The sequence below is a fragment of the Aethalodelphis obliquidens genome, unplaced genomic scaffold (genome assembly GCF_003676395.1).
Source record: "Aethalodelphis obliquidens isolate GAN/ISIS:26980383/991018 unplaced genomic scaffold, ASM367639v1 scaffold42, whole genome shotgun sequence".
Lineage (NCBI taxonomy): Eukaryota > Metazoa > Chordata > Mammalia > Artiodactyla > Delphinidae > Aethalodelphis > Aethalodelphis obliquidens.
The window spans coordinates 13619625-13640947 of record NW_020837986.1 but is presented as its reverse complement, the minus strand read 5'-3'; the positions used below and the strand labels follow the sequence as shown (position 1 = coordinate 13640947).

At 40.4% G+C, this 21323-nt stretch overlaps 1 protein-coding gene across 1 annotated transcript in view; it reads left to right on the top strand.

The window, feature by feature from the left end:
- The window catches only part of LOC113605048 (beta-defensin 115-like), a 50002-nt gene that overhangs the window by 27594 nt on the left and 1085 nt on the right, over window positions 1–21323 (top strand). The gene's annotated exons all lie outside the window — the stretch shown is intronic.

The window sequence follows — 21323 nt, the reverse complement described above, 5'->3', positions numbered from 1 at the left end:
ATTATAATTTCTTATTCAAAGTTGACTCAAAATCACGTGGATGAATGGTTTTGGTTTTGGTTTTAGTTTAAATAAATTGAATTTTTAAAATCATGTGGATGTATGACTTTGATGAAAATTTAAACTAAATATAAAAAAGAGAGAAACAATGGAGTTAGAATTCGGCCTGGGGATTAATTTTCCTGCTTAACAGTTTCTTTAACAATCCCAGAAAATAAGACCCCATTATAATGCTGTCTACCCCCAGTTTTCTATTAGAGAGATTCAAATAAATACAATATGCATTTGTATTAATATTCATGATTGTCCAGGAGGCAGGGAGTTATTTGCAAGCCTATATTCAGGCTAGTATGTAATCCCATCACCTCCTCATGTTAGTTATGTAACTGGCATTGGGTAAATCACTTCAACAGCCTGAGCCTCAGTTTCCCCAACCATAACCTGAAAACTCCAAAAGTTGTCCTGATAGCCTTAAGCTCTTCTCCAATCTCTTTTTACTCATAATGTTTCTAACTTGACATGTCCACTTGAAAGTCTAACGTGCATAAGTTGCTTTTAAAATATAATTGAAAGTTTTTTGAAATGCCTCCCATCAAGAGAAGAAATTTCCATCTCCTTGACTCTGGACATATATATAGTTCTGCAAAAGTGACGCTTCCAAGACTCAGTTATAAAAGGCCATAAAACCTACTGCCAGTTTGCTGGAGCATTTACTCTTGGACCCCTGAGGTCCCATGTAGGACTTCAGTGAGGCCCAATCATATGGAATGATCACATAGATGCTTTGGTTGACATTCCCAGGTGAGCCTAGCCTTCAGGTGCCAGATGTGAGTGGAAAAGCTTCGAGTCTTTCCAGATGAAGCCCCAGGCATTTTTATTAGATGCTGTTTTCTCTACAGTTTGGGATTAATTAAGTGATTATTATATGTGATAGAATGGTCATTAACAATTACTGAGAAGTTACTCTTTTTCAAGTATTGTCCTAAGAACTTTATGTATTTAATCGTTTAATCTTTTTAACAATTCAGTGAGCTAGATAACATTAAGATCTCTTTTTATCTGTGAAAACCTTAAGCCCATAGAGGTTAAGTTATTTATACAATATCAGGAAGCTTACAATTTGAAGGTCAGGGACTCAACCTAAGTCTATCGGACTTAAAAGTTCATGATCCTGGGCTTCCCTGGTGGTGCAGTGGTTGAGAGTCCGCCTGCCGATGCAGGGGACACAGGTTCGTGCCCCGGTCCGGGAAGATCCCACATGTCATGGAGCGGCTAAGCCCGTGAGCCATGGCCGCTGAGCCTGCGCGTCCGGAGCCTGTGCTCCGTCCGCAACGGGAGAGGCCACAACAGTGAGAGGCCCGCGTACCGCAAAATAAATAAATAAATAAATAAATTTAAAAAGTTCATGATCCTGGACTAGTATACAGTAGGGGCTCGATAAATTCAAAATAGAGTGACATGAGTGGAACAAAGGAGCCAATCACAAGAAAATCAGGAAGAATATTTCAGCTGAAGGGAATAGCAAGCACAAACAGGTTTAGTGTGTTCAATGGAAAGAATAAAGGCCAGCATGGCTGAAGAGTAGGGAGTGAGTGGGAATTTGTATGAGATAAACCCAGAGAGGTACACAGCAGCTGTATCAGGTAGGCCAGCGAGAAGAATTTGAATTTCATCCTAAATTACAAAGGATAGTCATCAGATAAACCAACATCATCTAATTTATATTTTTAAATGATGATTCTGATCAGTGGAGAACGGAATGTCCAAAAGCAAGGTTAGAAGCCCTGCCTGAATATGAGAGTGAAGGAGAGGTGGTTCCCTAAAGGAAAATCAAGGGGCTGTGACTAGAAGAAAGGGACCTCACTGCTGAGCACGCAGATGGCCCCTACACAGGCCGGGAAGTGAAGTTGCTGGAGTGCAGGGCATGCACATTTTAAGGATTTTGGTATTGGCAAACACGCTTCCAAAAAAGTTGCACCAGTTTGCATTTTCATGATCAAGATATTACTCTTTCCCTATATCATAGAAAATTCTGGAATTGTTAATAAAATTGAGTTCTTGCCAATTTGGAGAAATGATACCTCCCTGTCATTTGAATTTGTTTTTCTTCGATTCCTGGTAAGATTGGGAAGTTGGTCTTCCTGACTCACCACGGACAGGCTATGATGTCAGAGGTGTGCCTAGGGGAACACACGTGGTAGAGCCTTCCCCTCCTCCCTTGTCCTCTGTGACTAAGATGCTCACTGTGGTTACACATATTTTGGCGTCCTCAGGAGGCTAACAAAGGCTTCAAAACCAGAGCTAAAGTAGTACATTGACTATGCAAGAAGCAGGCCCAGAGGCAGACTGTGGTTTTTGCAAGAGCCACACGGTGTATTTGGGAGTTGGGGTCAAGGGAAAAGACCTCTGACCTAACTGTTTCAGAGACTTGGAGACTGAAGGCAACCCAGACTACCCTCAGGTGCAAACCCAATTACCTTGCCCTGTTTGGGTGTTTAAAACATAGATTCCTGCATTCTCTTACTTTTTATGTCATTTCAGGATCTAGAGAAGTATACATGATGATTCCCTACTGCAGATCTGCCCCAAATACCTGACCGAAGAGACTGAGGCCCAGAAAAAAAAGTGATTCTCCCAAGATGACACAGCAAGTTAGTCACAGAGTCAGGACTGTATGTTTTCAGCTCTGCCTTCCCCACCCTCCACACCAAAATCCTATATATATCCAGGCTTTTTTTTTTAATGCTTATTTTATGTATTTATTTAGTTTGGCTGCACCGGGTCTTCGTTGAGGCATGTGGCATCTTTTAGTTGTGGTATGTGGGCTCATAGTTGCAGCACGCCAACTCTTAGTTGCAGCATGTGGGATCTAGTTCCCCGACCAGGGATCAAACCTGGGGCCCCTGCACTGGGATCACGGAGTCTTACCCACTGGACCACCAGGAAAGTCCACTATCCAGACATTTTAGCCAGTAGAGTCTCTTCTCTCAGGAAGGAAAGATTCCAACAGATACATTTCTGCCCCATTCCCTAGCCACCAGAATAGAAAATTGCATTTTGCAATTTTTTATAGCTTTGTTGAGTAGACAAAAAACTGCATATATTGAATGTATACAATTCAATTAGTTTGAACATATGCATTTGGTGATGTTTTTGTAGCACAGCCTGACGGGTACTCAGACAGCCCAAGCCAGAATGAAATTACATTTTACAATTCCTTTCCCTGTATGGAATTGAGTTAAGCTTTGCCACAAACTCTTTTCTTTTTCTTTCTTTTTTTTTTTTTTTTTTTTGCAAGAGATTGGGGAGGTGGACACGAAGCAGCATCATTGTGCTTTGAAGGTTGTCATTGGTTAGAGGTGGTGAGGGGTGTCTACGGGTTTCAGTCTATCCTTGCTGTTCTCTGCTGCATGACTACTCTCCTTCCCAACTGTCAGCCCTGTTGACCAAGCGACCAGTCCCCAGACCCTCCACTAAACACTTCTCTATGAACTCAAACAGGCAGTAGTTTTGAAGAGCAAACAACCTTTCACGGACTTCTACACCAGCTCCTTCAGTGACCCCACTACCACCCAGAAAGATCTTTACTTTCCCAGCTCCTCCCACAATTGAATAGAATCTCATCTTATAATAAATTCCTTGTTCCATAATGCTGATAGCAGTTCTGCTGCTTCCCTGATTGAGCCTTAATTATGTTTGAAAAAATGAGCCTCCTTAACAGAAGTGAACGACAGTCATGGATTTCCAGGCCTTAGGCACTGAGTCCCTTCCTAGCTACTGTCTCCTCTTCATTGTAAAGCTTTTAGAAAGAGTTGTTTACACTTCTCTCTTTCACTTACCTTTCAGTCTTCAACCTCCTCAATCTGTTTTCTGCCCTTACAGAAATGGTTTTCAATGTTATTTTGTCTTGTAAGCCCTATATATGATTTTATACCCTTGACCTCTGTATCAAATAGGGTCCAATCAGGAAACGGAAGCCACGTAGGATATTTAATATAGGGAATTGGTGACACTGTTGTCGGAAGGCAGAAACAGCAAAAAGAGGACCCTGAGGAAACAGATATTAGTAACCACAGAATGCAGCTAGCACCCTCAGGCTGCAGGAATTGAGGGAAGAGAACGGATTTTCAAAACCTAAGAGTTCAGAGGAGGGACCCCCCCCCAGTAGCTGGTTCTTGGACCTCTGAGGAAGGGGCACAGCCTGGCGTCCAGAAGGCCTGACCCCATGGGTAGCCCTCAGATGACAGGGGGCTGTGGCTGCTAGTACTTCTGAGACGGCACAGCCAGGCTGGTCAGGGGAGCTTCATCTCTTACTACCGTTCTCCTGCCGGTTTTCGCCCCAGTTACATCATACTTCTCATATTCAACACCAACAGAAGCCTTTGTACAGACTTTCCTTTGCCTGGAACACCATTTAGGCTCATCTGCCTGGCGTTTTTGTATTTATTCCTCAAAGCGCGGTTCAGTGCCACCTTCTCGGCGAAGTTTTTCCGGACCTTCCGGACTCCGTGTGCGTGGCGCCCCCTTGTGGTCCCTTGGTTGGAGGTCGGACCTTGTTGCTTGACCTAAATGAAGAAAAGAAAGCGTGCCACTTCAGGACGTGTGGCTGCACTCTGTGGGGCTCAGGGGGCGCGGGGGCTGTACCCACGGGCGGCTGAGGGCACGTGCGGGTGACATCTGTTCCGGTTGGACCAAGGGAACGGGAGCCAGAGAGGCCAGAGCTCTCCCCCATTAGCTTTGCCATCGCATCGGACTTGCAGCTTCACTAGGCCACTTCCAGCCATGAAGCTCCTTTTGCTGACTCTGGCCGCACTGCTCCTCTTGTCCCAGCTCACTCCAGGTAACCTGGTCCTCTTCAGGGGAGGGGGAGGTGTGGAGAGTGAGACCTGGTCACGGAATCCCACGGGCAGGGGGGATGAAATAGCATTTACAACCCAGAGTGCCGTGAGCTGTGATAGAGGGGATCTAGGGTCCTGGGGTGCACATGGGAGGGACCAGCCCTGGCTGAGGGCCAAGAGAGTCCTCCCGGAGGGATACTCTTGAGTCCTGAAAAGTGGTTAGAAATTAGAAGGGGAAGGAGAAGAGGTGGAAGTAGGAAGGGTGTCCCGGGCAGAAATCCTCTAATGCAAAAGTCCGGATGTGGGAGAGAGCACTGTGCCTTCAGTGAGCTGGCACAGAACGGAGGGGTGGGTTAAGGGTGTGGCAAGGGGTAAGGCTGAGGAAGCACTCAATGTCCAGGTCTTGATGAGCCTTGAATGCCAGGTGGGGGAGCCATGGGAAGGCTGTAGCAGAGGGGGGCCATGGTCAGACTTGCCCATTCCACCAACTCTAGCATACCTCCCCGGCCCCTCTTGCTCACCTGGCAGAAATTTCTGCCCAGCCAAGGCTTTGAGCTCACCTGTCCACAGGATCGGAAGGTGTGTATTTCCTCACCTCAGCCCTTGTATTTTGCCTGTGTCAAATGCCTGAAACACCACTCAGCTGGGGATAGACAGGAAAGCCTTAGAACCCAGGTTAGAAACTGCTCAACCATTTTCTAACTCTGTGACCTCCAGCAAGCAGCTCAGCGGCTCAGAGCTGCAATTTCCTCACTTCTCAGTCTGCTGCAGCAAAGGCGTGTGTATAGTAATATCAGTTTGGGGGCACAACATTGAACACACTGAAATTTGGGTATGCGAAAACAAGTGTAACTTCTTCATTTTATATAACTCATCTAAATTTTCCCAGGAACTTCCATCGGCTGATGGGACAGTTTAGGGGGAGGGGTGGTGGAGGGCACTTAGGGACTGTGCCTAAGCTCAGCAGTTAGATAAATATTCATCAGTCCTGGCTTAAAACCATTTCAAGTTAATTCAGTCTCTTTTGAATAAATACTCAGTCTTTGAGCACTTCTCCTTCTGCTCCCCTGCTCCTTCCCAGGATAGCCCCTGGGTTCAGGAGAAGGTAACTTGATACGTCATGATTTAATTTATTGGTTCATTCAGTAAACATGATTGAATGGATTTCATGTTCTAGGCACTCTGATAGGTGCAGGAGGTAGCACAGTGAACATATCAGAACAAAACAAGGTAAGCAAAGTCTTCAGCCTCTCGGAGTTTACATTCTACTGAGAGAAACAGAAAAAATTTTTAAATAACTGAAACATACAAAATGTCAGGTGGTGAGTATAATGAGCAGAATAGGTGAGAAAGGGGATAGCAAATACCGGGGGGGTGTGGATTTGCTGTTTTAAAGGGGTGCTCATGGAATGGGTCACTGTGACCTGAGGGAGAATAAGGGGTGATCCATGTGGATTTGTGGAGAAGAACATTCTAGCTGGAGGGAACGTGAAGTGCAAAGATCCTGGGGCAGGAGCGTGAGGAGGTAGGGCTCGGCGCTGGACCTTCACTGACTTCTAGGACGATGTCCCTCATTGTGTGTGATCCCATGACTGATGAAACCTCTTGGTCCTGTCGAGCGCCCCACTGACTCAGCCCTTCATCTCAGCCAAATCTTCCATCGGATCCCTAGGTTTAGGCTGTTCACACACAGCCCCTCCCACTGCCTTCTGCATAGGGATCTACTCCTGACGGGTCTCTCAGGCTCGCAGCTCATCACTGGTTTTCCTGTCTTCACTAGAGACACAAGGGAACTTGGGGACCTTCTGGGTCTATTTTATGCCACAGGAGAGGAGAGGGAGAAGCTCAGCCACTTCCCTCAGCCATTTCTAAAACCCCCTCCAGGTGGCACCATAATGTGCTGTGCCGATGCTGTTAGCAATTTTCCTGGGCTGCAGTCTGAGGGCAAAAGGTAAATGCCCTCTTCTCTGGCAGTTTCTCCAGACCAATCTGGGTGTATGCAGCAAGAGATTCTTTTGCCCCTGTCCTTCTCACATTACTTATCTCTGCTTCCTAGATGTTCAGGTCGACCAGCAGGCCTTAGTGGGGGAGGGGAGGAAGGCCTCTGTCTCTAGCTTGCTGGTGGGTCCATCATCATCCTGGCTGGCAGAGGCAAGGTGTGGGCTCTGGTGGAGCTCTAAGGCCTCCTCCTGCTGCTGCTGCAGGAAGTGGATTTAAGCACTCCAGTTTCCCCTAGGGAGAGTATTTCCCTCTACTTCCTATTGGGTGTGGTGATGGTAAAGGATATTAAATGGAAGTTTCTTTGGCCGGACCCTCAAGCCTTTGCCTCCCGTGGCTTATGGTGAGGTGGTATTATCTGAATCCACCAGGCTCAGCTAATAATATATAAAGGAGCCCTTTGAAATTTGGAAATCCCTGACCTTTCTAGATAAATTTCGGTTCTTAAAAGTATTATCTTGTGGACTTCCCTGGTGGCACAGTGGTTGAGAGTCCGCCTGCCGATGCAGGGGACACGGGTTCGTGTCCCGGTCCGGGAAGATCCCACATGCCGCGGAGCGGCTGGACCCGTGAGCCATGGCCGCTGAGCCTGCGCGTCCGGAGCCTGTGCTCCGCAGCGGGAGAGGCCACAACAGTGAGAGGCCCGCGTACCGCAAAAAAAAAAAAAAAAAAAAAAATTGAGATTTCATTGTTAAATGGTGGGGATTTTTTTCTTACCTTTTTTGTAAAATAAAACACAATTACAGATACTGAAAACCACATAAAACAAATGTGCAGCTTAATGAACTGTTATAAAGCGCACACCCTTGTAACACCATCCAGGTCAATAAACAGAACATTGACAGTCACCTCAAAAACCCCTCCACCTATGCCCCATCACAACTGTCTCTCTCCCCAAATTAAGTACTATCCTGACTTTTATAGCGATCAACTATTTGCGCATCTTTATAATTTCATTGCCAGGGCTGCATCCCTAGAAACCCTATTTTTGCCATGCCCACTTTTAAAATCTAACATTTCTTAAGATTTTTAGCTTTTTAATTTACTGGTTATATCTTCTTCCCTTTCTTGTCTCTATAATTTATCTGTTAGGTCATTTGACCCATAGTTTCCCACAGTACAGATTTTGCTAACCGCATATTCAAAGTGAATTCAACGTGTTCCTCGGACCTCTGTATTTCCTGCAAATTGGTGACTGGATCCAGAGGTTTGATCAGGCTCAAGTTCTAGGCTTTTTGGCAAAACGTTGGGGGATGGTATTTGCCTTTTTCATCAGAAGGCAAATAATATGTTTGTTATCCCTCTTTTAGTGACAAATTAATGCTCAAAGCTGAGATGCGTTAATTCTTTGCCTATTGCAAAACGGTGATATTCTATTATGTGATTTTCACTAGTTAGCTGGAATACTAATATAATAAAGACACTCCTCATCATCTACTTTTTGGTTACGCAGCAGTACAGTTCATGTAGGAAAGACAGAATAAATGCTTGGTGATTCTTCTTGACATATGAATCTGCAAGATAACGATTTCTTTTCCTATCATCCACCAAATGTGACAAAATAGTTTTTAATATCATCATAAACTCATAGATTTAAATATATTTGATGACTTTTCATTCATTGCAGTCTTTTTTTCATAAGTTTTTTATTTTATTTTATTTTTGGCTGCTTTGGGTCTTCATTGCTAAACGCGGGCTTTTTCTAGTTGCGGCGAGCGGGGGCCACTGTGTTGTGGTTCGTGGACTTCTCGTTGCGGTGGCTTCTCTTGTTGTGAAGCACGGGCTCTAGGTACGTGGGCTTCAGTAGTTGTGGCATGCAGGCTCAGTAGTTCTGGTGCACCGGCTTATTTTTCTTCCCGGACCAGGGATCGAACCGTGTCCCCTGCATTGGCAGGCAGATTCTTAACCTCTGCGCCCCCAGGGAAGTCCCCACTGCAGTCTTTATTCTACTGAAACTCAGCCAGTGTAAGCCTAAGCCTTATTTTACATATCCCTGTTAGTTTTTGGTAGTTTCTTTGTGATAAAGTCCATCTTATAAACACCACGAGGGACACACCTGCGGTCTGACAAAGTTAAGCATATTAACTTACTGAAGCAAAGGAAGATACACACCAAAGGAACTGTGGAACATCTCACCAAATGAAGGAACAAATAAGGTTATTATAGGACTAAGGAGAATAGCAGAGTTTTGGATAAAATGTAAATGAAGCAGAGTTTGATAGACTTCAAGGGCCACAGGATGGTGTGTAAAGAGGTTAACATCTGTTCTAGGTCCCATTTCCATGGGAAGTACAAAATTAAGAGAGATGTGGAATTTTATATCCCCAAACTCTTTCTCTGACACTCTGTCCCTGGCTCTGAAATCAAGGTTGTTCTTCTGTATAAAAAGACTTGATTCCTCAGGGAAAAATGTAACGTTTCAGCCTTGCCGATATGGTTTCAGATACAAAGATTCTGATAAGTGTGATTTGAGAAAACAGGATTTCTTAGCACTTCGTCCTTTTATTAATTTACAAAAGCAGTTTCACTGGTACACAACTGGTTATCTGGTGTGACAAGATATTCTGGGCTTATCTTGTACAACTCCTGCACCAGACCTTGATTAGCCATTTCTTCAAAAAGCCCTAATTTTTTAAGTAGGAAAATGGTATTTAAAAACTGTGATCTAGATGCTAGAGACATTAATGCTACTAAATTAGCCCTTCTTTCTATATCTTTTCAGAGCAGGTGAGAAAATCAACACATTGAATATATGTGAAATACCTCATGATTTCATATTGATAATTCCTATTCAAAGTGAGGACTTCAGGATTTGTACTTAAATATTCCATATTACTTCTGTATGTTCTTTCTTCCGCACCAATATTCTCAGATATACTGTGTACTTCTTCGGCATTTTCAAGTCATCTTTTATTTGAAGAAGGTTTTCTTGAATTATAGTTTGTAGTATTTTTTCTGACATCTTGCTCTGATTTTCTTTCTCAAGGCCTCACCTTGTCTCTGTTGAATCTCCTTTCCCTACCCTCAGTATTTGTCACCTTCTATCGATTTTTCTCACCTTCTATCGAATTTTTTCCTTATCATTTCTTTTTCACCAGTTTTATTGAGTTATCATTTACATAAGATTAAATGTCCACATTTTAAAAAATTTATTTATTTTATATATTTATTTTTGGCTGCGCGCGCGCTTTTCCCAGTTGCGGCGAGTGGGGGCCACTCTGTTGTGGGGCGTGGGCTTCTCATTGTGGTGGCCTCTCTTGTTGGAGCACGGGCTCTATGCACGCAGGCTTCAGTAGTTGTGGCTTGCGGGCTCTAGAGCGCAGGCTCGGTAGTTGTGGCGCACGGGCTTAGTAGCTCCGCGTCATGTGGGATCTTCCCGGACCAGGGCTTGACCCCATGTCCCCTGCATTGGCAGGCAGATTCTCAACAACTGCGCCACCAGGGAAGCCCTAAATGTCCACATTTTAAGTATACAACATGAGTTTCAACAAATGTATACATCCAGGTAGCCACTACCACAGTTGTAGTATAATACACTTCCGTTACCCCAAAAAGATCTCTCATGCCCCTTTGCAGTCGCCTCCCCGGTCCCCCAGCCACCAGCTATGACTAATCTACATTGTGTCACTTTAGTTTGGCTTCTTAGAATTAAACAACAGGATGGCTTTTGTGCCTGGATTCTTTAACTTAGCATAATGCTTTTGCAATTCATCCATGTTGTTCATGTATCGATATCTTGTTACCCTGTGTTGCTGAGTAGTATTCCATTGTATGAATACATACCACAATTTGTTTATCAATTAACTAGCTGTTAGATATTTGAGCAGTTTCCAGTTTTTAGCTATTATAAATAGAGCTACTATGAATGGTCCAATGAAGTTTTCATTTCTCTAGAGTAAATACCTAAGGGTGGAGTTGCTGGGTTGTATGATAAGGCTATGATAAAATTTATAAAAAACTGCAAACTTTTCCAAAGTGGCTATACTATTTTGCATTCCCATTTGCAATAAGAGATTTACAGTTGCTTCACATCATTGTCAACACATGGTATTATCTGTCTTTTAATTTTAGCCATTCTAGTGGGTATGTAGTTTTAACTGTTGTTTTACTGATGGCTAAAATACTTAATGACTAATCATATTAAACACACTTTGATGTGCTTATTTGCCGTGTATATGTCTTCTTTGTTGTAGTGCCCACTTTTAATCAGGTTTTTTGTTGCGTTGTGTGTTCTACATATTCTAGATAAACATTTTTTAAAAGATGTATGCTTTGTAAATATTTTCTTCCAGACTGTAAATTACCTTTTGATTTACTTAACAGTGTCTTTTGAAAGGTAAGAACTTTTAGTTTTGAAGAAGTCCAATGTGTTCATTTTTTCTTTTGTGGCTCGTGTTTTTGTATCTTATCTAAAAAAAATCTTGCTTGACACAAGGTCAGAAACGTTTTCTCCTATGGTTTCTTCCAGGTGTTCTATTGTTTTAGCTCTTACATTTTAGGTCCATGATTCATTTTGTGTACAGTGTGGGGTAAGGGTTGAGTTTCACTTATTTACATATGGATGTGTAGAATCATTTAATGAAAAGAATTTCCTTTTCCCTCTTTGAATTACCTTGGCACCTTTGTTGAAAATCAGTTGACCATATAGGTTGGGATTTGTTTGTGGACTCTCTCTGCCATTCCACTGACCTACATGTCTATTCTTATGCCAATACCACATTGTCTTGGTTACTATGACTTTGCAGTAAACCTTAAAATCAGGTACTGTGAGTCTTCCAACTTCATTCTTTTTCAGATTGTTTTATCTGTTTTAGGTCAATTGCATTTTCATATAAATTTTAGAATCAGCTTTTCAATTCTACAAAATAGCCTGCTGGAAATATTCTTGGGACTGCATTGATCAATTTAAGGAGAATTGAGATCTTATCAAAATTAAGTCTTTGAATCCATGAACATGGTATCTCTCTCGATTTCTTTATGTCTTCCTTTCTTTCTCTGAAATGTTTTGTGGTTTTTATATTTTGCATATTGTAGTAGGCTGAATAATGACTCCCCAGAGATGTCCAAGTCCTAATCCCCAAAACCCATGAATATGTTACCTTACATGGTAAAAGAGATTTTGCATGTGTCTTGAGATGGGGAGATTATCTTGGGTTTTCTGGGTGGACTCAATGTAATCACAAGAGACCTAATAAGAGGGCAGCAGGAGATCAGATTGTGGAGGAGAAGATAAGAAAATGGTTGTAGTAATGTAAGGAAGTGGTTATAAGCAAAGAATTACAGGTAGTTGTTAGAAAGTGAAAAGGGGAAGAAAATAGCTTCTGCCCTGAGAGTCTCCAGAAGGAACCAGCCCTGCTGGCACCTTGACTTTAGCCCAGTGAAACAATAAATTTGTGTTGTTTTAAGGCACTAAGTTTGTGGTAATTTTGCTACAGCAGCAATACGATATGAAACTAATACACATATATTTTGTTAAATTCATCACTGTTATGTATTTTTAAGCTGTTGTAAATGATATTTTTAAAGGTTCAGTTGTTTGTTGCTAGTGTATTGAAATACAGTCTTTTTTATTGAAGTAGAGTTGATTTACAATGTTGTGCCAATCTCTGCTCTACAGGAAAGTGACTCAGTTATACACATACAGACATTCTTTTTTTATATTCTTTCCCATTATTGTTTATCACAGGATATTGAATATAGTTCCCAGTGCTATACAGTAGGACCTTGTTGTTTATCCATACTGTATATAATAGTTTGCATCTACTAATCCCACACTCCTAGTCCATCCCTCCCCCACCACCCCCTCCCTTGACAACCACAAGTCTGTTCTCTATGTCTATGAGTCTGTTTCTGTTTTGTAGATTGGTTCATTTGTGCCATATTTTAGATTCCACATATAAGTGATATCATATGGTATTTGTCTTTCTCTTTCTGACTCACTTCACTTAGTATGATAATCTCTAGTTGTATCCATGTTGATGCAAATGGCATTACTTCATTCTTTTTTATGGCTGAGTAGTATTCCACTGTATATATGTAGCACATTTTCTTTATCCATTCATCTGTCGATGGACATTTAGGTTGTTTCCATGTTTTGGCTATTGTGAATAGTGCTGCTATGAACAGAGGGGTGCATGTATCTTTTTGAATTATAGTTTTGTCTGGGTATATGCCCAATAAAAAAATGGGCATAAGACCTTAACAGACAATTCTCCAAAGAAGACATACAGATGGCCAGTAGGGACATGAAAAGATGCTCAACATCACTAATTATTAGAGAAATGCAAATCAAAACTCTAACGAGGTACCACCTCAAACTGGTCAGAATTACCATCATTAAAAAGTCTAGAAATAATAAATGCTAGAGAGGGTGTGGAGAAAAGGGAACACTCCTACACTGTTGGTGGGAATGTAAATTGATATAGCCACTATGGAGAACAGTATGGACATTCCTTAAAAAACTAGAAAAGAACTACCATACAACCCAGCAATCCCACTACTTGGCATATACCCTGAGAAAACCATAATTCAAGAAGAGTCATGTACCAAAGTGTTCATTGCAGCTCTATTTACAATAGCCAGAACATGGAATCAACCTAAATGTCCATCGACAGATGAATGGATAAGGAAGATGTGGCACATATATGCAATGGAATATTACTCAGCCATAAAAAGAAACGAAATTGAGATATTTGTAGCGAGGTGGATGGACTTAGAGTCTGTCATACAGAGTGAAGTAAGTCAGAAAGAGAAAAACCAATACCATATGCTAACACATATATATGGAATTTAAGGGAAAAAAATGTCATGAAGAACCTAGGGGTAAGACAGGAATAAAGACACAGACCTACTAGAGAATGGACTTGAGGATATGGGGAGGGGGAAGGGTAATCTGTGACAAAGTGAGGGAGTGGCATGGACATATATACACTACCAAACGTAAAATAGATAGCTAGTGGGAAGCAGCCGCATAGCACAGGGAGATAAGCTTGGTGGTTTGTGACCACCTAGGTGGGTGGGATAGGGAGGGTGGGAGGGAGAGAGACGCAAGAGGGAAGAGATATGGGAACATATGTTTATGTATAACTGATTCACTTTGGTATAAAGCAGAAACTAACACACCATTGTAAAGCAATTATACTCCAATAAAGATGTAAAAAAAAAAAAAAACTACAATGAGGTATCACTTGCTCTTATTTTTCTCACTTCTTAAGATATAAGTATTGATCATTGATTTAAGACCATTCTATCTAAAATACGCTTTTTAAAGTATAACTCTCCCTCTAATTACTACTTTATCTTGGTTCCACAAATATTTTTATGTATTGTACTTTTAATTTTAGTCAATTCAAACTTCTCGAATTTCTCTTCTGATTTCTCTTTTACCCATTAGTTATTTACCAGTACATTGTTCAATTTTCTAGTATTTAGGGATTTTCCAGGTGCATATCTATTATTAATTTTTAGTTTAACTCTATTGTGGACAGACATCACCTTTGTAAGACTTCAATCCTTCCATTTTTATTGAGATCCTGTATTACCCAGAATACATGGTATATCTTGGTATATCTTGAGATATACCACCAATGGTATATCTTGGTGAATATTCTGTGAGCACTTGGAGTGTTCTGTAAATATCTATTAAGTTAGTTGATAAACTCATTAGTTCAAGTATTCTATATCTTCTATTAACTTGTTCTATCAATTGTTGAGAAAGGAATGTTGAAATCTGAAATTATAATTGTGAATTTGTCTATTTCTCCTTTCAGTTCTTTCAGCTTTTTGTTTCATATATTTTCAAGCTCTGTTTTTTGGTGTATTTGATTTAGGATTAATATGTCTTTTTGATAAATTGAGACTGTCATCATGAAATGACCTGTTTATACTTAGTAATTTAGTTGGTTCTGAAATCTACTTTTTAAATATTAGCATAGCTAATATGTTAATAATACTGCAGCTTTCCTTTGATTAGTGATTTCATGGTATTTTTTTATCTTTTTACTTTTAATATAGCTATGTCTCTACATTTAGAATGAATTTCTTATAGACAGCATGTGATTAGGTCTTGCTTTTTCATCCAATCTGACAATTTCTGCCTTTTAATTGAGATGTGCAGATCATTTATGCTTAATATAATTATCAATATGGTTGCATTTAACCTACCGTCTATTTGTTTTCTATCTGCCTATCCTTTCTTTGTTCACTTTATCTTCTTTGCTTCCCCTCTTTCAGATTACTTGACTCTTTTTATGATTCCAATCTGTATCCAGTATTGCCTTAATAGTTATACCTCTTTTTTTTTAATGGTTGCTCTAAGTTTTATATCTTCATGTTTGGATGGTTGCCAAATTGGTGTTTTTGTAGGAGGAGAGTAGTAATGTTGCTGACATTACTCTTCAAATCTTCTTAGTTTTTAAAAATCTGAAAGTCTATTTCTCCATTTGGGGAGGACTTTTGCTGTGTAAAGAATTCTGGATTGTCTTTTTTCCTTTTGTTGTTTTAAAGATATCTTTCTACTGTCTTCTTGTGTATGGTTTCTGATAAGAAGTCTTCTATTATTGTTACCGTTTTTCCCACGTACTTAATGTGTCTTTTCCTCTAGCTGGTTTTAAGATTTTTAACGTGATTTTCAAAAGTTTGATTATGTTATGGCTTTGCATAGCTTTCTTTCTTTTCTTTTTTTTTTTTTAATGCGGTACGCGGGCCTCCCACTGCTGTGGCCTCTCCCGTCGCAGAGCACAGGCTCTGGACGCGCAGGCTCAGCGGCCATGACTCACGGGCCCAGCTGCTCCGCAGCATGTGGGATCTTCCCGGACCAGGGCACGAACCCGTGTCCCCTGCATCGGCAGGCGGACTCCCAACCACTGCGCCACCAGGGAAGCCCGCATAGTTTTCTTTAGATTTTATTCTGCTTGGGGTTCACTGAGGTTCTGGATTCTATGGGTTTATAATTTTCATCAAACTTGAAACTTTTCAACCAGTATTTCTTTAAAAACTGTTTCTGCCTCAGAATGGGAGAAAATATTTGCAAACCAATCAACAGACATAGGATTAATCTCCAAAATATATAAACAGCTCATGCAGCTCACTATTAAAAAAACAAACAACCCAATCCAAAAATGGGCAGAAAACCTAAATAGATTTCTCCAAAGAAGACACACAGATGGCCAAGAAGCACATGAAAAGCTGCTCAACATCACTAATTAGTAGAGAAATGCAAATCAAAACTACAATGAGGTACCACCTCACACCAGTTAGAATGGGTGTCATCAGAAAATCTACAAACAACAAATGCTGGAGAGGGTGTGGAGAAAAGGGAACCCTCTTGCACTGTCGGTGGGAATGTAAATTGATACAGCCACTATGGAGAACAGTATGGAGGTTCCTTAAAAAACTAAAAATAAAATTACCATATGATCCAGCAATGCCACTACTGGGCATATACCCAGAGAAAACCATAATTCAAAAAGACACATGCAGGGCTTCCCTGGTGGCGCAGTGGTTGGGAGTCCGCCTGCCAATGCAAGGGACACGGATTCGTGCCCTGGTCTAGGAAGATCCCACATGCCGCAGAGCGGCTGGGCCTATGAGCCATGACCGCTGAGCCTGCGCGTCCAGAGCCTGTGCTCCGCAATGGGAGAGGCCACAACAGTGAGAGGCCTACGTACCACACACACACAAAAAAAACCCAAAAAGACACATGCACCCCAATGTTCATTGCAGCACTATTTACAGTAGCCAGGACATGGAAGCAACCTAAATGCCATTGACAGACTAATGGATAAAGAAAATGTGGTACATATATACAATGGAATATCACTCAGCCATAAAAAGGAATGAAATTGGGTCGTTTGTAGAGACGTGGTTGGATCTAGAGACTGTCATACAGAGTGAAGTAAGTCAGAAAGAGAAAAACAAATATTGTATATTAACTCACATATGTGGAACCTAGAAAAATGGTACAGATGAACCGGTTTGCGGGGCAGAAATTGAGACACAGATATAGAGAACAAACGTATGGACACCAAGCAGGGAAAGTGGCAGAGGGCTGGGGGTGGTGGTGTGATGAATTGGGCAATTGGGATTGACATGTATACACTGATGTGTATAAAATTGATGACTAATAAGAACCTGCTGTATAAAAAAATGAATAAAATAAAATTCAAAAATTTAAAAAAAAAAAGAAAAGTTTCTGTCCCTCCCCTTTCCTCTCCTTTTGGTAATTTGATTGTATGTAAATTATACTGCTTATTATTGTCCCATGGGTCACTGATGTTCTGTTTTGGGTTTTTTTTTCTCAATATTTTTTCTCTCTACTTCCTTTTGGATAGTTTCTGTTGCTATGTCTTCAAGTTCATTTATCTTTACTTCTGCAGTGTGTACTCTATTGTTAACATCACTAAGTATGTTTTTCATTTAATATTTAATGTTTCATCTCAAGTTTTTTTAATCATTTAGGGGTTTATTTCAGTTTTGTTTGTCTGATTTTTACTACTTATAGGTATCATTTGAACAAATTTACCATTGGATAAACTAGAAAATTTTTCTTCTTTTTTTTCCAATATTTTTTATTGAAGTATAGTTGATTTGCAATGCTTCAAGTGTATAGCAAAGTGATTCAGTTTTATATATATGACTATATAGGTAACTTTTCAGATTATTTCCATTATAGGTTATTACAAGATATTGAATATAATTCCCTGTGCTGTACAGTAGGTTCTTGTTGTTTATCTAGTTTACATACAGTAGTATATATCTGCCAAATATTTTCATGTGAAGTTTTTACATCTTTATTTCTCTCCTCATAATGTTCATGTTTTCCTCAATCTTCTTGAGCTTATGGAGTGTATTTATAATAGTCGTTTCATCATTCTTGTCTGCTAGTTCCATAATCTTTGTCATTTCTGGGTCTGTTGATTGATTTTATCCCGGTTGTCGTTCATACTTTCCTGCTTTTTTTTTTTTTTTTTTAATGCCTGGAAAATTATTTGGATTCTTTGCACTGTGGATTTTATACTTTTGGTTACTGGAATTTTTTTTTTTCCTTTAAAGAGTATTGGTTTTTGTTGTGGTATGCAGTAAGTTAGTTGGAATCAGATGAATCCTTTCAAGATTGGCATTTAATCTTTTTAGGATGGGTATGGGACATCCTTTAATCTAGGGGTAATTTAGCCCCACCGTGCTGAAGATTTTACAAGGTCTTTCCACTCAGGCAGGTGGGGACACAAGATATTCCCAGCCCTGTGTGATCGCTGGGAATTGTTTTGCCTACTTCTTTTTGGTGGTTCTTTCCTAGGCCTTTGGTAGTTTCCTCTTACACTTGCACAGATAATACCTAAAGACTAGAGGAGTGCTCTGCAGAGCTCTGTAGTACGCCCCCTTTGTGTGTGTGTCTCTCTCTGTCTGTGTATAGCCCCCTCTTCTTTGATTCTGTGACCCACAGATTCTAGCTGACTTGACCTCCTTGAACTCCTCGAACCTCAATTTCTATATCCTCCATTCAGTAAGATCACCAGAGCTTGTTTGAATTCCTCTTCCTGCACTACAGCCCAGAAACTGCTTCTAGTCCGTAAACTGGTGCAACCAGAGGGCTCATCTTGTTTGTTTCCCTTCTCTCCGGGATCATGTTTGAAAATCATTGTTTCCTATACATTTTGTCCAATTATCTTGTTGTTTAAAGCAGGAAAATCAATATGGTTCCTGTCACTCCATCTCAGCCTGAAGAAGATATCCCATTTCTTTTTTAAAATTTTTACATTTTTTCTCTTTTTTCTCTTCTATTTCTCTTAAAATATTATCCGTTGAGATTATTTGCTTTTGTATCCCTTTCAAGTTAGACTTTTTTCTGAAAAGAATTTTCTTTAATTCCTAATTATATCTGTCACTGCCCTTCTGAAATCTTTAATGCTAGAGGATTTTATAATATCTTATTTACTACATACAGCGCTCTAAGATCGGTGCTATTATGTCTTTTGTTTTCAAAAGAGAAAAATGAAGCTCTGTGAAGGGAAGTCACTTGCTCAATATCTCCCAGTTTACATGTGGTGGAGCTTTCAAATCCAGACTTTGGGGGTTTCAATAGGTGGGACAGTTCCTGGAGCAATCCCCACTGTCAAATTAAAAGTTCCATACCAATATTGTCTTAGAATAGCTTTTAAGTTTTAAAGGAACTTAAAGAGTGTGATGGGTCAAATTCTTTACCAAGCTTCCTTTCAGGCAGTTGAGAAATACCCCACAGCCATCTTAGTGTCTCCATAATCCATCTGACTGAAATAAAACCCCAGATTTCTCTCAGTTTATTTTTTCAGGATCTGGTGCTTGTGATGACAGTTTGCTCAAGGTTCCAGAGAAGTTGTAAAAGATAATTTTTTAAAGTAAACTAATGATTCTCATACAGATATAAAAATGAACACATGTTAGAGATTTTATTTAACTCATAATGAGAGAACAAAGCAGATTTTGTAACTGGTTTAAAGCATAAAGGTATACACACACTACTATATATAATAGATAACCAACAAGGACCTACTGTATAGCACAGGGAACTCTACTCAGTATTCTATGATAACCTATATGAGAAAAGAATCCGAAAAAGAATGAATATATGTATAGGTCTAACTGAATCACTTTACTGTACACCTGAAACTAACACAACATTGTAACTCAACTATACTCTAATAAAATATTTTTTAGAAAAATTTTAAAAAGCATAAAGGTATTAGTGGAGTAAGGGATTCTTGAAATGAATTTACAAGACAGAAACTGGTTCTTTTTTCCCCCATGGGGCAGGGGAAGGGAGGGAGTCAATTGAACCCCTCTGGAACAGAATTTACTTGAATATATAGGAAATAATTATTTTTGCATTACAATCATGAATCAAGAGCTCATAGAGATGTAAAACTCCCACATAATCAGAATCAGATAACTCTGAAGTCTGTGACCTGTCTAGACCAGGGACTTCTGACACGATTGGCAATGATTGACATTTTGGCACTGTTGGCATTTGAGGCTAGACAGTTCTTTACTGTGGCTGTCCTGTGCATTGCAAGATATTTAGCAGAACCTTCGGCCTCATTAATCGCCAGTAGCACCCCACACCAGTTGTGACAACTAAAAACGTCTCCGAACATTTCATTGACAAACATCCCCTGGTGAGCAAAATTTCCCTATTTGAGCCAAGTTTTCCTCTAAAGCACGAATTTTCCCTAGTCTCCCCCATACTGGTCAAAAAAATAATCTCAAAGAAAACTTATTCCTAATCACAAAATAAACTTGGTCTAAACCTACAACAGAAAGAAGGAAATAATAAACACAAAATGAATGAAATAAAGAATAGTCACGGCACCAAACTGCCTAAAGAAAGTAGTTTCACTGACACAGATAGAGGTTACAGACTTTATTCAGCTCATGGACATCAGGGAGCAGCTGAAGACCCAAGTCAGGGCAGCTTGGAGTTTTGATAGAATAAAGAGAAGAGAGGGCTGCATGTTCTTGTTTGGGTCAAGTAGCAGATTTCATCTTTAACTGCTGCAAAACTTGTGTTTGGAATAATGAGAAACTTCCAGATTTTTGTGCCTCTTGGTTGAGGCCATTGGTGCAATCCCATCCCCAAAACTGTCAGAGCAGTTCTTTTGAGAGCTGTTTTTGCAAGTCTTGATTTTGTCAGTTAGTCAAGATTCTGGGGCAGGAAAGGTATCAAAAACAATATGGGGGCTTCCCTGGTGGCGCAGTGGTTGAGAGTCCGCCTGCCGATGCAGGGGACACGGGTTCCTGCCCTGGTCCAGGAAGATCCCACATGCCGCGGAGCGGCTGGACCCGTGAGCCATGGCCGCTGAGCCTGCGCATCCGGAGCCTGTGCTCCGCAACGGGAGAGGCCACAACAGTGAGAGGCCCGCTTACCGCAAAAAAAAAAAAATATGGATGGCTGTTGCCAGGGGCTAGGAGGAGGGGAGAATGGGGAGTTATTGTTTAATGGGAATAGAATTTCAGTTTTACAAGATGAAAAGAGTTATGGGAATGGATGGTGGTGATGGTTGCACAACAATATGAACATATTTAATACCACGGAACTGTGCACTTTAAGATAGTTAACATAAATTTTATGTCATGTGTATTTTACCGCCATTTGAAAAAACATAAGTACAGCCACCTTCTTGATGATAGGCCTTGGCAAAGACAAAACAAAACAAAAATAAGGATATGAAGAAACTGATGGAATTTCAGCCAAATATATATATATATAGTGTGTGTGTGTATATATATACATACACAATGAAATACTACTAAGCCATAAAAAAGAATGAAATAATTCCATCTGCAGCAACATGGATGGACCTGGAGATGATCATACTAAGTGAAGCCATATAGGGAAAGACAAATATCATATAATATCACTTATACGTGGAATCTAAAATATGATACAAATGAACTTATTTACAAAACAGAAACAGACTCACAGACTTCCAAAAAAAACTTATGGTTACCAAA